Here is a 17,638-nt window from a genome sequence, read left to right as displayed (position 1 = left end):
TATCATGGGGGATTTGAATTGCCACTATCCACTCTAATAAAAACACCAAAAGTAAATGACTGTTGGATTTCATTCCAAATACTGTTTTATGCATTTATAATGACGGTTCAATTACATATTTGCATCCTGGTGCTGGAACTTATTCAACTCTTGGTTTGTCAATTACTGACTCCAACCTATTGAGTGAATTTGAATAGTTTGTTCACGATGACCTCTGTGGAAGTCACCATTCTTGGCGATTGTATGCGTAAAAAAATCAGTTCGCGCATGCTGATATCAAAGGTATGAAACATGATCCAGAAGTCAAATTAAAGGGCCCTAAATCTTATATTCACCATCTCAAAGATGGGTACCACTCATTGACTACTATTTTAAATATACCTGTTGAGAGGTTGGCCAAACATTCTTCCTTGTCTAATTATGTACCCCAATTTCAAAAGTATCAAAAACACCAAAAAAGAAAATCTGTTACTTTCAGTACTATCGATGACTTAGTGCGTTTGGAATTATTTGGCAAAAACGCTGTAATAAACAGAATGCAATGTCTATCGTTTTTTATCTAGAAAGAGCATATGACACTTCGTGGAAATACGGCATTTATAAGTTTTACATGGTTTGGCATTGAAAGGCTGTTTATCTCAATTTATATTCACCTTTTTAAATGACACAAAAACTCAAATCCCCGTGGGTTCTATACTGCATTATTATAATCAGGAGTAGGGTGTCCCACAAGGCAGTATCTATTTAGCATTAAATTTAACAGTTTAGCAAAGGTTTTAAATGATTCAATGATTGCTTTTTGTGGATGATTTTAGTACTTGTTGTCCTTGGTAAAATATGTATACTATTGTAAGGCAACAGCAGATTTGTTAATATAGGATTAATAAATGGAGTTTGCAAAATGAATTTTCAAAATAAAAAACTAATTGTATTCATTTTGGCCGACCATATAAACCATACAAAGATCCAGAATTATATTTAGAAAACACACCTATTAAAGTAGTAAAAGAAGCGAATAACTTGTGTATAATTTTTGAAGCGCATTTGACCTATTTTTGACCCATATTAAATACTTAAAAATTAGATGCCTGAAGGCCCTTGATTTGCTGCAAGTTGGGAGGGGTTCAGCGAACCCTCCTCCAACTGTACTTAGGCATGAGAATCAAACCTTTCCTTTCTGCTGCTGGCATTGAGCTAGAACATATATCTCCTTCCCACCTTTTTTCTACTCCTCCTTGGTGATTAGTGAGGCCACTGATTCTAGGCTACATGCTAATAGTTCACTTTTCTCAGAAGCATCCGAGATATAAACAGCTCTTTCATATATACCAAAAAACAACACCCCAAATATCAACAATATGTAATATTTTCTGACTCCCTCTCTTGCTTTCAAGCTATTAAGAATGTATAATAATTTCATTATACAATGATTTTGTTACTGGCCAATTATCGTCCTCTGTTGGTTACCCAGCCTTGTTGGAATTTTTGGAAGTACAAGGGCCGATTCTGGTCCTAATGCAGCAGTCAATAAATCTGTTACACCACGTCTTATTCCATACACTGATTATAAATCCGTATATCCGTGATCTAGTAATGCAAAAGAAGTGAGACAACCAAGTATGTATCAATAAAGGACAAGGTATGATAAGGGTGGTTTTTGGCCCACAAACAGAATTGGCTGAACACATGTTATTTGTTTAGAGACAAGATGGCTTTGTATAAAAAAGCTATTTTTTAAATGATTTGAGGCCATAATTTCAATGCAGAGGGGCCAAAAATGGGTTTTATCAGTTCCCATGAAAAAATAACAGGAAATCTGAAATATCAGTGTGCCATAATGACTAATATACAACTATAAGTTTATTTACATACAAACAGTGTCAGTTTTGCAACAGGTATTCATGATGAAGAAACATGTCAACATCAATCACAAGGTTTTAACTTCAAGGGGCCCAATTAGGGTTGCAATACATTGTGGACAGTAATTCAATTACTTGCCAATTGATTACCAAAAAGCTCATTATTCACAACTTTCTTTGCACACATAAACTATAGGTCAATTTTACAACACGTACTTATGATAACCAATCATGTCCCACGAAAAATCACAGGGGGCCCATTTTAGGTCTAATTACATTTTGGGCACAGCTTGATTTTAACAAGTTAGTGTTAAAAGTCAGTATTCACAACCGGTTTTAGCAAATATACAGTAAACATCTAATTCACAACATGTTATTACAATAACCAATCATGTTGCACTAAAAATCACAGGTCTTGACCTCAAAGGGGCCTATTTCAGGTGAAATTACATTCTTGGCACAGCTTGATTTAACACCATGTAAGTGTTAAAAGTCAGTATTTACAACATTCTTGCAAATATATACAGTAAACATCTCATTCTCAACATGTTGTTATAATAACCAATCATGTTGCACTAAAAAGCACAGGTCTTGACCTCAAAGGGGCCTATTTCAGGTGAAATTACATTCTTGGCACAGCTTGATTTTGACACCAAGTAAGTGTTAAAAAATCTTCAAAAAGTAATTATTCACAACTCATTCACTGTATAGATATATAAAACATCCACTTTCCCTCTTCATCCACATGGTCATCAATCTCTGAATCAGTTTCTGAATCACTGCCAAGAACTGCAGCATTCAACCGTGTATCACTAGAGTTGCTGGAAACTGGCATATTGTTTTGGTGTCTGCCATACCCAGATCTTCTCTCAACTGAAAAACAGATGACTTTATATCAAAAGAAAATTCTGTTTTAAAACTTTGATATTATAAATCTATTCAAGGGTAACATTACTTATTTATTTTCAAATGTCAGTAGTCTGGCCTTGAAGGCTTATGCAGATTTAATCACCACTGAGACATCAGTATTTCTGAAATTCGGTCACATTAAATTAGAAAATTGAAGAAAAAATATTGGATATTATTATGCTTACCTTCCACCTCAAGTTTTAAGTTCTTCTGAAATCAGTCCAAGCAAATTTCTCTTATCTGAAAACAAATATTTGAAATCATAAAAGAATTATCAATATGTTCAAGAAATTGGTGCTTTCTAATTTTTCTAATGCTAAACATGTCAATAGTATAGTTATATAGGGAAGGGAATTGACCTCCAAAAGCATAAGCAATTGTTGAGGCCACTTTTTGATCAATTATAGATATAAGATAAAAACAACTGTTAGAGCACATGAAAACAAAGGTAATCAGTCCTCAATTTTAATATGACAATTGAAACCAATAGTCATTGATTCTGTTAACATATTTTTAAGAAGAAATAGTGAATGCTTTAATTGATTATGTGATTTGTTTATTGGTAATTGACTGGCAGCCCACAAAATATCCATAAACTAATTATTTGTTTGATCAGTGCACCACTAATTAACAGCTCTGGACAGTTTGTAAATATTTACTTAAAGAAATTACCATACTAACATTTTGAAACAATGCTTACCTTCTACAAAGTGGAAAAGTCAGTGTCTTCAGGCTTAAACAAGATTTACATGATGTTAATTCAAGTTTGTTTGAACAGTGTAACTTACATTACCAAACTTAAGAAAATCTTTTTACAAAACTGTATTTCATGTGCACAAGTTTGGTCAGCCAATTTACAATGTTTAACTTAACTTTTGAAGAAGAAAAAAAGAAGAAAAGAAAAAAAACAGGATTTGAACCTGAATGTCTGATGACAGAAAAAAAATTGAGAGGCCATCACTGTAACCACTAGGCTACAGATTCTACTGTTACTATTTGTCACTTTAAGCTTATATATTACACTTTGCAACAATGTGTCACTTGACGTCTGCTTGCTTTTCATAATCTGCTAGACCTTGATACAATGTTCTTATTCTAATAATATTAAATGTAGCCTGATATATCCTAGAAAACATCAAGCTACATTATTTTTGTTAAAATGTGTATGTTTATACACAGTTACATCCTGTGGAATGCCAGTGTTACTTGACAGTGCCAGTAGACACAGAGGGGTTTGCTAAACAGATGATAGAGCAAATATGATAAAATTCTAGCATAATTACAAAGATTCTCACCTTTAGAATGCTGCCTGATCACATTGTGAAAAATCTTCTGATGTCTTCTTATTTTTCCAGCAGTGATCAACAGGGTCTCCAAAAAACTACCCTTGTTTTACCTCAAAGTAATCAGCCTTGAGAGTCCCTTACGATATTGAAATTTTTTAATAAACATGTTTGATAAGTTCATTTTAGTGCTCTAAAACATTCAAAATAGTAATGAATCATGGTACAGTTGTGTAAATGTGACAGATAGTTTTCAGAGATATTACTTTACGCCAATGTTTATTTTTGAGATGTTGTATGGGGCAATTTCATACAACAGAAAAAAATGTACTTTTTTAAACATTTTGATATGAGCAAAAGCGTGACCCACCACAATTTTTTAGGAGTGCATTCAAATTTACTCTCTTCATGTGTGGTGAAAAAATTGGGATGGGTCAAGCTTTTGCTCACACTTTTTTATCACTCTGAAAATGTGAAAATGCAGGTTTTTCGAAGATATTGTAAAATAGGTTAACTTTGAGGTCTTCAAAGAGGAAAAAAACAGCACTAAAACATATAAAAAAAACATATGGAGGTAATTTCAACAATTTATTTAGCATTTTTTATGCTAAAATTATCATGTTGTAGAACTTTGAATATCATGAAATTTTGTGGGCCAATAAGGGCCTTTATCATATCTTGTCCTTTCATCAAACAAAACCAACACTTGGTTACACCCACTTGGGTAGCCAGTCCAGATTTGATGAGGTCTTCATGCATGCTTTTTGTACCCCTTGTGATGAACGAATCATGGTCTTTGTGATGACTGAGTTTATGTTTCCATCACCAGGGGATAAATATTTCAGCGTAACAACAGTTTATGTTCTTTTGGTAATGTTAATTACTGAACTAATTGTCAATAGTTTGTTTGATATGTATTGTAGACAAATGTATTTCTTTTATAATTGGAGGTTTAAATCAGTAGCTGAGATTGTTAGTGGCTGTATCCTAAGAGGGGGTTAAACAATTGTAAACTTATTGACCTCCTGAGTGGACACGTGAGTTCCAAAACATTCAAAGTAAATTTACAGTTGGTTTAAATGTTATTTTCCGAATTGCTTCCACCTGTGCTGGATAGGGCTGTACCTTACCTTGATTTACAACATGACCTACACATGTGCCTGTGCAAATTCACGTTTCGCCAAGTTTACATTGAACTTTGCTTTTTTGTGAGTGTCTCAAAGACGGCACTGCTCGCCTCCATGTGTCCATCCTACTCAATGGAAAATCATCATTGATGAACGCTTTGTAACCACCAAGATCGTCTGTAATGTCAGTGATGAGACGCTGGAAGATGGCTGGAACGTTCACATGGGATAACTTTGTTATGAAAAAGTTCATGTGGAGTCACAAAAGCTGACAAACTCTTGGCAAGCTCACTCAGTAGACTCTGCCAATACCCTTTGATGGGTCAAACTTGCTGACGTATGTTGCCTGACTGAGTGTGTAGTTAGTTATTCCTTTAATGGTTGACAGTTAGTGTTAGAAACAATGTTCACCCATTTCATGTATATATGCAACTGTAGTTACTATCAGGCTATTGCACAAGAATGAAAGGATAATTTGCTGACTTGGTTGATACATATCATCATATCCCAGAGTGCTCTTGATGTCAGTCACTAGATGCCTGGTCGGGGCACGATTACATATACACAGGCCGTCGTCATAGAGCTGGAACGTTCCTGAGCAAGGCGATAAACAACATTGAAATCCAGTTTTGTCAATATGTTTCCCAATGCTATTAATTCTCTTTGGTTGGCTGCCTTGTCATGTGTCATGTAGCCTTCTTGTAGACGACGTTTACAAAAAGTGGATTTCTTTTTTTGAATGAGAGAAATTTGAACATCTCATCACCGTTATTCCTGGTATATAGTGACGAGACCAAGTTGACACACTTATACAATTGTTTTATAACTACAAAGTTTTATTTTGGTGCAAATTTGTTTTGGTCATTTATTCATGGCACTGTTATTTACAACTGTTTAAAACACAGGTTATAAGCCACAACGAAACAAAGCGGGGCCACCTGGATGGAAATCATAGGGACTTCAGCTTCCTGCTGCAGGATTGTCATTGTTACCCTTGCTATTGTTTTTTGCACGCAAAACCAGCCAATACTTACAATACTGTTTAATGACAGCTACATTAACAGAAATTACAGGGGTATAATCACATTACAGGTCTACAATCACATGGGCAGTGCATTCGATAATATCTGTTGAGACATCCACGTTCCCAAATTAGAAAAAAGCATTCAGTTGTTCGTATAAATATTTACATTTCACGATTAGGTTTGATTTCCGGTTTGATAATGTAAATTCAAAATAGTTTATTTCGATGAAACAGTAATATGTCTGGGAACTTTGATCTTTTGCATCTCTTGTTTGCAGCACATCCTAGGACGTGGATTTCAACAAGCAAAATCACTTTGTAACCATTATTTAGGTTTCAAAAATGGTTTAGGTGCACCTAATGGGTAAATATGATTAAAACGAGAAAAATGTTTGTGTTTCTGCTTGAAACAGACATTTGAGAGTACTACCTTATCGTTTCAGGCGGTCAAATATCTCTTTCGGATTACACACAGCAGACTGCAGACATAGGTGTTGTACTGCTCAAACTTGAAGAGGAAGGAGGTTCAGATGGATTTATGTCAGTCACTATCAACATAACACACCCTGAAGAATTTTTTATTTCAGTAAACAAAACAATCACGGTTTTTTCTGGTTTTAACACGTTTCGTTTCGGCGTTGGAGTCGCAGACGACACGGTAAAATTTTAAGACTAATATTCTTTACAAAAATAACAAAATCAGTTTCATATTCATAAAATTCCATGTGCTGAAGGCAGAGTCCACTGTACGATTCAGATTATACAATGAACCATGCCTTTATGATTCACGACCAAAAAGTGATCAAACTAGTAATCAAAAGGTGAGTGCATGTGAATCTTACTATCACACAGTGGTCCGAATGGGCTGATGATGGAACTTGCTCTACAACCTGTGGATCTGGATCACTGATGCAGTCTCGGACACGGAACTGTACCCAATCTACCTGTTGCCCAACCGACTTTACATCAAATGAGACGAGAACAGTGGAATGTGAGCTTTGTTCCTGTCCAGGTTAGTAGAAAGAACCGTTTAGTGAGTAAATATTACGATGTGTAATGCAACTATGTCACACTGTGTACGTGTGTTCACCTGATACACGTCAAGGAGTGAACAACGTCTATGGTTTCTCCTATAGACGAGCGACGGAGTACGGCATGGTTTGTTTTGCGCAGACACAGTAAATGAAATATATATCTGTGTTATGAATTAATCACAATTTCCTATTCTGAGTGCATTACCTACCTGCAGCTGTTTAGTTTCATACTCTGCATCCATGTCTGTTTGATTGTGCCCTTGGTCCCTTCGCCTCAGTTATCAGTGAGTGGACCGAATGGGCTGATAATGGAACTTGCTCTACAACCTGTGGATCTGGATCACTGATGCAGTCTCGCACACGGAACTGTACCCAATCTACCTGTTGCCCAACCGACTTTGCATCAACTGAGACGAGAACAGTGGAGTGTGAGCTTTTTTCCTGTCCAGGTTAGTAGAAAGAATCGTTTAGTGAGTAAATATTACTATGTGTAATGCAACTATGTCACACTGTGTACGTGTGTTCACCTGATACACGTCAAGGAGTGAACAACGTCTATGGTTTCTCCTATAGACGAGCGACGGAGTACGGCATGGTTTGTTTTGCGCAGACACAGTAAATGAAATGTATATCTGTGTTATGAATTAATCACAATTTCCTATTCTGAGTGCATTACCTACCTGCAGCTGTTTAGTTTCATACTCTGCATCCATGTCTGTTTGATTGTGCCCTTGGTCCCTTAGCCTCAGTTATCAGTGAGTGGACCGAATGGGCTGATAATGGAACTTGCTCTACAACCTGTGGATCTGGATCACTGATGCAGTCTCGCACACGGAACTGTACCCAATCTACCTGCTGCCCAACCGACTTTGCATCAACTGAGACGAGAACAGTGGAGTGTGAGCTTTGTTCCTGTCCAGGTTAGTAGAAAGAATCGTTTAGTGAGTAAATATTACTATGTGTAATGCAACTATGTCACACTGTGTACGTGTGTTCACCTGATACACGTCAAGGAGTGAACAACGTCTATGGTTTCTCCTATAGACGAGCGACGGAGTACGGCATGGTTTGTTTTGCGCAGACACAGTAAATGAAATATATATCTGTGTTATGAATTAATCAAATTTTCCTATTCTGAGTGCATTACCTACCTGCAGCTGTTCAGTTTCATACTCTGCATCCATGTCTGTTTGATTGTGCCCTTGGTCCCTTCGCCTCAGTTATCAGTGAGTGGACCCAACTTGCCCTACGACCTGTGGGCCTGGGACAATAACGCAGTCTCGGCCACGGAACTGTACCCAATCTACCTGTTGCCCAACCAACTTTACACGAAGTGAGACGAGAACAGTAGCGTGTGAGATTTGTACTTGTCCAGATAAATAGAAAAATCCGTTAGTGGTAAGGGGATAGAATGTATGATGTGTATTTCAGTTAAGTCTCGATGGCTTAACAAGTCAATTGATAAGAAGAAGGCATCGTATGATTCAGTTAGATTCAACCACTATATTAATTGTATTTCTTTCTTGAAATCACAACCCATCGGCGCTTCTACAGGAATGAAGTGTCTAAACAGTCAGTGTTTCCAAAAAGGAAAACACGGGTAATGTGTAGATCATCTAAGACGCAATGGCCTCAACAGGTCATTTTATATTACTATGGAGCGTCTGGAGTTCACAGTCAACCTCTTGACTGGAATCTGACAGTAGTGGAAGCATCCGTGATAGCTTCATTGAAGCCTAGCACTTGTTCGTTAACATTTCTCAGCAGCTTCCTTCAGCTTGTTTGCCAAAGATGGGTAAGCTTTGCAGACACAGTAAATCTTCCCCACGTGCAAAAACATGTCGACTTGGTAATCACTTAAATAAAGCTGTATCCTCGAGGTGGTTAACGCATTGTAAAATTATTGTCCTCCTGAGAGGGTACGTAAGTCCCGAAACATTCAAAGAAAATTTAAATTTACCAACTGTTTTAAATGTAGTATATTTGTCATTTTAATTGTGTCTAAATTTGACTACAATCGCCAGCTGCTGAAGAGTTAATACAAATCCAGCAAGGGTCCAGCTGTCAGTCCTCATGGTCCCTAGTGTGGTGATCAACCTTCAGTTGCTGGTGACCCTACAGCCCGTTTTTATCCCCGTATAGAAACGGGTTCCGTCCGTGCGACCATTGCATGGCAACAAGTTTAGGCTTCAAGTGAATTTGGTGGTAGTGCTCCTTTCTGGAGCAGGTCATAAAAGCCTTTCAATGTTCTCCTTCCACTTTGCTGTATACAGTCCAAAATAATTGACATAATCATAACTAGTAGACATATTCATAAAGAGTATTTTGCCGTTGCGGGGGATATTGATGACTCTCTTCTTGTTTTATATTGTGCTGTTGTCTCTTGTAATGCATTTTTATGATAGCGTACTTGTTTTAAATTAAGAGCTGTCATAATCTAGTATTTTACTGTCCTTCGATGACAGGTTTTTACGTTCTAAATTTATTGATTTTACTATTGATATAAATTGAATTGTTCTCGTCACGATATGGCTGCAATATTGCCCACGTGACGCTAAATACTACCTCACTCACTCTCTAAAATACAGTGATACAAACTACCCTGTGCTGACATAGCTTTTTGAGAAAGGAAAAGTAAAAGATGTAGTCAGGTATGTAAACGAAAGTCTCAAAACTTAATTCTCACTTTGCATTCGTTGTGAACTTGTAGCATGGACGCACGATGTAAGTTTTCCGTTTTCAAATATTCTTGTTACTCTGTCTTGATTTCATATTCAGTTATCGGTGCCTGGTGCCCATGGGCTGATAGTGGTCAGTGTTCGGTGACGTGCGGAGACGGAACAAAGATACAGGCTCGCGATCGGGAGTGTACAAATACTTGCACGTGCTCTGACTGTGTTAAACACGAGGAGAGAACAGTCACTTGCAACTGTTACCCCTGCAGTAAGTGTCTTGATATTATTGGGATATCTTTACCGTCACTGATTCATTTTTTTGGAAAGGAGCCCAAATAAACGTTGTTCACAAAACGACATACATGATGGCAAGCGGATAATGAATCATTGTAAAGGCAAGGGGAAATTATCTTCTTTGTAAACCAACTGGTTATGTAGCTGGAAAATTGTAAAGAATCACTCCATTGTCATTTTTGCAAGGTATGGACATTGACAAGTGTACAACTACTTATCCCACATTTGTCTTAGTACGAATATTTGTGCATCACTTGTTGATAGCACAGTCTTTAGAAGTTACAACTTACGATTTTAATCCGAATAATTTCAAAACTATCGATTTTCCTGATGAAATGTCGTGTTAACAGGAACATTGTTTCCATTATGCAAAAATCATATCTGTTCAAATACATTCAGAATAAAACCGGTGGGGGTTTTGGATACAAGAAGATACAAGAAGCCTGTGCTTTTCGCAAGCGGTGACCAAATGACTTGCGGTCATGATTACTATACTGACCTAGTGATTACATTCGATCATTACATTTCAATCAGTTGGTTCGGTGCTTATGTCTGTAATGTATTCCGTAGAGGTTTGGGTGGGGTGTTCCTTACCCCATGCATGTGCACCAAGACACAACGAGGGAGAAGTGTCAACCTTCGTGTTTTATTCAAGATGGCTAACTGATCCATACATTACGTCATCATCCTCGTGTAGATGACGTAATCAGAATACGATGTGCAATAGGGTTGGTGTTACAACTACTTATAGCAAATACACTACAATGTCCATCACTAGATTGTCTGGTCCAAATCGGATTGCTATATGTCATCTACATACAGCTGGTATATTGCTGCTTGCAGCGTTCACAACTAAACCGTTTCTACTGCAGCTTCGACTTGGAACAGCTGGTCAGGATCGGGACGGCCGAATGGGAAGAAACGGCCTCGAAGATGGAGACGGCCAAGGGGACGGAAACGAAACAGATGGTCACGGAAAAGACGGCATCGATGGACAGGATAGTCTCGTCAAGACTTGGCTGTTTACTCAGCTTTATGGAACAGGTGAATACTGCTTTGTGCATGGTTAAACAGTTTCCAAAACCCTGCTTTGGAAAGATTGTGTTGCAATTTGTCTTAAGTGAAGCCTAATGTTTATGTTCAAGTATGATCATTGTTATGGTTTAAGGAATTGTAGCATCTACAGACACAGCAATATATGTGCGCGAAACATAGTTGCATTATTCATTGAGAGTTAGTGTCGCATGCTTATTTGTAAGATCTAGACGCTTGGATACTTTGTTTTATCTTTTTTAGTTTTTAGTTATTGAGGTCGAGCACTGGAGGTACTTTGGTACGAACTCGTATTAGATGACATGAGAAAATGAAAGTGTTTGCAAACACGTCTCTAGTTTACAACACGAGTGTGAGATACCTTGATGATAATTTCTAAACTTTCCTCACGTCCTCCTTGGACTTTTATCTAATCGTGTCCAGTTGTGACTCAACTTAGACAAATTGTTTGCTGGGCATTCTATAAGTTGGTTACTCAAAAATGAAACATACAATTTTATGGATGACAACCTCTTATTTATTGCAAAGAGCGACGTTTCGATGTAGATTCTCACATCGTTATCAAGCTAAAAGTGAATACAACCAGATGTAGAGGGGTATATATACACAGTGTGATTTGACAACAGCAGATTAACATTAACAACAACATGAAATTGAATAACGAAATTCGCCGCCACAAACCTTTGATCAACAGAGACCACATTAATCCCCCTTGTTTATTGGCTTCGTTCCCAGTCTCATTTGTTGTTCTTAGTCTCCCACTGGCCTCCCATAATTATGTACCAGTTATTCAATATATATACCTCTCTACATCTGGTTGTATTCACTTTTAGCTTGATAACGATGTAAGAATCTACATCGAAACGTCGCTTTATGCAATAAATAAGTTGTCATCCTTAAAGTTGTATGTTTCATTTTTGAACTTAGTCAAGTTGACAAAAACATCACCGATGATGACAGTATTCACGTGTGTATTTTACCGTGTTTGTTTTCGAAGCTTTGTATGCAATATATGAACTCGTGTCTGTTGCAGAAGGCCAGACGCATCCATCAGCAGCTATTCTGACAGACATGTAGACCCTTCTCCGGATATCCAAATAAAAGGTGCAACTTACTTCGTGTCGAGTTATTTATATTGTCATCAACCTAACGATTGACAGGTATGTGGTTGTCAAGGACCCCTTCAGAAACAACGTCATCGATTTCGATCATGTTGTGTTCTGGAACAAAAAAATTACCTGTTCATCTATCTGAAAAATGGGTTCCCGAACGGACTACGATGACTGGTTACACCCATTCCATAATCAAGAACGTAACTGTTGCATGTACACGGATATATAACCATTGTTTTGCATTTAGCCAATCCCAAAGTGCCAAACATGGCATTATATCACTTGGCGTATGAAGTGTCATGAAAGGTTTGATGAAACGTCAAATGAGATAGGCACTTGTCCTAACCTGATATATCTCAGGCAGTACCATGATTTGCTAACTTTGTTTATAAAAGGTCCTAAAAGTCCATGACAAATCTCTGCCAAAAGCAAAATATTCTGCCCCACCGGTGGCAGCTGCCATTACCAAAGGCGATGGCGAGTTAATTGTTTGTCTGAAACACGGGCAATTACAAATGTATAGTATATTCTCGGTCTTTCTGTGTGATATACACTGATATATAGTTATGGTTGTGCATTTACCCAATGCCTAAGTGCTAAAATGTCATTTTATCCCTTGAAGTATGAAGTGTCATGACTGTGCAGTGTAAGGAAGGAATCTAACGAGTTCCACAAGCACGAGTGCCAATGTCAAAGGGCAGATGATGTCAATTTGTTTACATCCGAGTCTGTTTCACATTCTCCTACACAACACAATAGTGTTTGAGGTGAGCTGGAACGTTATCTGAGATGCAAAGAGATGGCACTGGTTCTAACCTAATGTATCTCAGGCAGTACCATGACTTGCTAAATTTGTTTATAAAGAGTCCTAAAAGTCCATGAGAAATCTCTGACAAAAGCAGAAAGTTCTGCCCCAACGGTGGCAGCTGTCATCAACAAATGTGATGGGGAGTCAATTGTGGGGCTGAATCACGGGCAATTACAAATGTACAGTACTAATCAAAATGGGGAATTGTATCAGACATTAACTTTGTCACTCATGCGTCAGATTGGTAGATATGTTACACATGTCTGAAACATTGAATGTCGTAACCTTGATCAAACACCTTATGAGCAAGGGTAGTTTGACGCTGTATGAAATCAAGGAGTTTGATTGATTGTACATTAAAGTCTGCGACATTTAAACCAAGAAAAGACTTCACGAATATGTTCGACGTATGGGGAAAGTCTTTCCTCTTTTCATACAGTATTTTGGAAGATGTGTGTCACTGTTCAAATTTAGGCACAAATCTAAAAATGAAAAACGATGACGAATTCTCGTCAGTCTCCTTTTCTTCTTCATGAAAATGAATGTGCTGTACCTTATTCCTAAAAATGAAGACATATCTATGAAAATCTGACTTTAAAAGTAATATCAATATTTCAGTAATTTAAATGATTTCAGTAAATATGTATAATTTTGTTTCTTAAATTTCAGGAATTATGTATAATTATAGAAAATGTCAGTAAATATACATAATTCCTGAGGGAATCAGACATTATACATAATTACTAAAATTTTCAGTAATTATACATATTTACTGATTATACATATTTCCTGTAAAATATATACTCATTGATCACATGATCAAGCACAAAGTTTTTGGTAACTGACGCACAAAATCAGACCCGTGTACACCACCAAGATAACAGTAATGTGACAAGTAGAGCTCTACTATAATAACACTTACGCAGTAAGTGAATATAACTGAATCAACTGATCTCTCAGTGATGTGGCTCCTCACTCTCTTCTAAGTCACATTCCTCACTGGGGGCTCCATTTTATAGCAGGGTAGGGGTGGTACTCTTTGATTGTAAACAACGCCTGCTGGGATGTGAACTGTGACTTACGCCACAATTTATTGAGCTCAGATATATGTATTTTGTTTTGTTTTCACCCTGTAACATAATAATAAACAATCAATAAAACAGCCATAACACATCTAAACTACAGTAATCTAGGACATGGCACATTACAATTACTGATAATAATTATATATCTGTCAAAATATATTTAATGTTATACAAATTACTCAAACTGCATCACTTCCGAGAAAGCATAAGTAATAAACAAATGCAGTTTACAAGAAAGGATTATATATATTGTACTAAGACATGAAATATATTAGCAGCAAAATATCACAATATCCATCATAATAGGGAACATATATCACTCTACACATACTTGTAGCAATAATATACATGAAATATAAACATATTAAAAAAATAAAATACCTACCAAATATATGGTACTCAGGTGACAGTGAGCAACGTTTACCTTACATTAGCGTCATTCAGCTTGTCCCATCTATAAGTAATAGCATAATTTTAAGTATATTCTGCTAACTTATCATGATAAAACATATATCAGTCTAAGACTAACCAAATTCTGAAATAGCTATTATAACATAATTATAGACAAACCTGCATAAATAATTTGTATATATAAGATGGACGCTAAGCAGGCACACAAGCATCATAAAATGACTTCATAAAATGTTACTATATTACCAATAAAGTTATCATAATAAGCATGATGCAATAAACATGAAAATCATACCTCTAAACATACAATATTCGACTTACACTGTTCTTACAACACATTCATACCTTCACATCACACAATATTGAAACCTAGGTTTTGTTAAAAAAGTATATATTAATTTATAAATATTATTTGGGATGGGGGAACAAGAGGAACTCATACCCTGACGTTAAACAGATAGTAGTTGTAGACCAAAAAGAGCAGAAATCAGACGTCTGTCAAAATGTCACGTCCTATGTGTAAGGTGCCTCTCTTGTGCAGCTGTATGTGGTAGACTGATTAAAATGTGCTGATGTTAGTAAAGAAGAAACAGACAACATTAAACTTACCAATCAGAGATCAAGGAAAAGTTTGCCCTCTGAGTATTTCAAGTGGCACAAACATAACATGTACCATCAGGTAGACAACATGGCCAACAAAGATGGCCGCTACGCAGGCACACATGCTTGTGTGTCGACTGACTTTCAAAACATGTTACTATATTACCAACAAAGTTATCATAATAAGCATGATACAATAAACATGAAAATCATACCTCTAAACGCACAATATTCGACTTACACTGTTCTTACAACACATTCATACCTTCACATCACACAATATTGAAACCTAAGCAAGAATGGAAAGAGTTCCTATCGTTCCCCCATATTCTTTCTTCCCCATTTTAACAGAGCTAGCGCTAAGTGGTTCGACCCTATATATTTTAATTAATTTTGGGGCATTTTAGCTACATGTATTTTTGTGAGTTCTTTATTAATTGCTGTGTTAGGTTTTGTTAAAAAAGTATATATTAATTTATAAATATTATTTGGGATGGGGGAACAGGAGGAACTCATACCCTGACGTTAAACAGATAGTGGTTGTAGACCAAAAAGAGCAGAAATCAAACGTCTGTCAAAATGTCACGTCCTATGTGTAAGGTGCCTCTCTTGTGCAGCTGTATGTGGTAGACTGATTAAAATGTGCTGATGTAAGTAAAGAAGAAACAGACAACATTAAACTTACCAATCAGAGATCAAGGAAAAGTTTGCCCTCTGAGTATTTCAAGTGGCACAAACATAACATGTACCATCAAGTAGACAACATGGCCAACAAAGATGGCCGCTACGCAGGCACACATGCTTGTGTGTCGACTGACTTTCAAAACATGTTACTATATTACCAATAAAGTCATAATAAGCATGATGCAATAAACATTAAACTCATACCTCTAAACACCCAATATTCGACTTACACTATTCTTACAACACATTCATACCTTCACATCACACAATATTGAAACCTAAGCAAGAATAATGTTTATGATATGTCTATACTTAACTCATTAAGCCCGCGAGCCCCATCACTACTCAACACCTGGAAGCCCTCGCTGATTGCCCACTCTCTGTACCGAGACTAATTAGTGCTAGTCACACCTGATTTCCCTGGCAGGTTTCGGGGATCACAGGAAACTGTCTAGTCGTACAAACAAGTCCTGATTGTTTAATTGTGTCGTAAAGATATATGTTGAAAGAAATTAGGTGTGAATACATGTCGTGTATTGCAAGCTTTATGTAATTTTATTGCAAGTTTCTCTTGTAGACCTTTTGTCTACATTTATATTTTATCACAAAATGCATACACATGTATTCTTTGTATGTAACAGATGAGACACACGTTAACAAATTCTCTCTCCTATATCATTGTGTGAGGTTTAAATTTACAAAACATCTATGACAATGACATACTGTAAAGAAGAATTTACTTTCATACTTTATAATCTTCGACGAAAATAGCGGTTTTGCAGATACATTTCTAGTGTTTACGAATTATTTTAATGAAAGTACTATTACGCTAGTCTGTGACTAGCACAAAGCACATTCATAGTATTGCACTTTATTTCATACAGATTTAATGCAGAAAACATACGTGACCATACAAACATACATATACAAAATGTATACTACATATTCCTTGCACAGACATAAAACGAAGAGTCACGTGATAGGGCGTGATCAAATTTCCCTAATAGAACGTTCGGTATCTCAACTGTTCAATGTAGTGGCTGGTCATATGTTATCTGCGACCAATCGTATCATGAGATACCTGTCACAGAGGAAAGGACAGGTGATGGGGCGTGGGCGAAATTTCTGAAGAGCACGTTTGCTCACTCAGCAGCTTGGATAGAGATTGGTTATTGGCTATATCCTTGACCAGTCGATATGCTGGGTTTCGGCTTTATCAACTCAAGCTATCATGTAACAGTTTGTGTATTGTAAACATACACACTGGTAACGATGTCTGAAATATACACATAAGACAAATAGGAGTAGATAGTCACTTTGGCGAGTTTATTTGTCCTCATTTTAGTGTTTTTCGATAAGTTAAACAAAGCGATTGAAATCCAACAACTGAGTAGAGGTAGTATTTATTTTCATATACATTTTATGCACACAACTAGTACATAAAACATAATGGTTTGCTGTACATGTAAATATAATCTTTACCTTGATACGAATGACTATCCAAACTAGAGTACACGCATTACAGAATTCACGAGGTGACACTATACTGAATTATTATAGTGTATAAACTTGCAGTTGACACCCCCACCCCCAATATTTATGAAGGTGGGCGTGCCTATATCTTTACTGAATACAAACGAGGTTCATAAGATTACAGATGTGCATGCATGTATACACATC

At 36.7% G+C, this 17,638-nt stretch overlaps 1 long non-coding RNA gene across 2 annotated transcripts; it reads left to right on the top strand.

Moving 5' to 3' along the window:
• The first annotated feature begins 7,063 nt into the window (after positions 1-7,063).
• On the top strand, positions 7,064-12,372 carry LOC124268867. Of its 2 annotated transcripts, none has more exons than XR_006896362.1 (4): positions 7,064-7,214; positions 10,015-10,179; positions 11,078-11,249; positions 12,292-12,372. It is a non-coding gene; the product is annotated as an uncharacterized LOC124268867 (long non-coding RNA). The 2 variants fall into 2 exon arrangements; XR_006896363.1 differs by lacking the exon at positions 7,064-7,214 and adding an exon at positions 8,056-8,156.
• The last annotated feature ends 5,266 nt before the right edge of the window (positions 12,373-17,638 follow it).

This window comes from Haliotis rubra, unplaced genomic scaffold, assembly GCF_003918875.1.
Source record: "Haliotis rubra isolate DU_JTF1 unplaced genomic scaffold, ASM391887v1 Scf101, whole genome shotgun sequence".
NCBI classification, from domain to species: domain Eukaryota; kingdom Metazoa; phylum Mollusca; class Gastropoda; order Lepetellida; family Haliotidae; genus Haliotis; species Haliotis rubra.
This window is presented reverse-complemented; position numbering and strand designations above follow the sequence as displayed.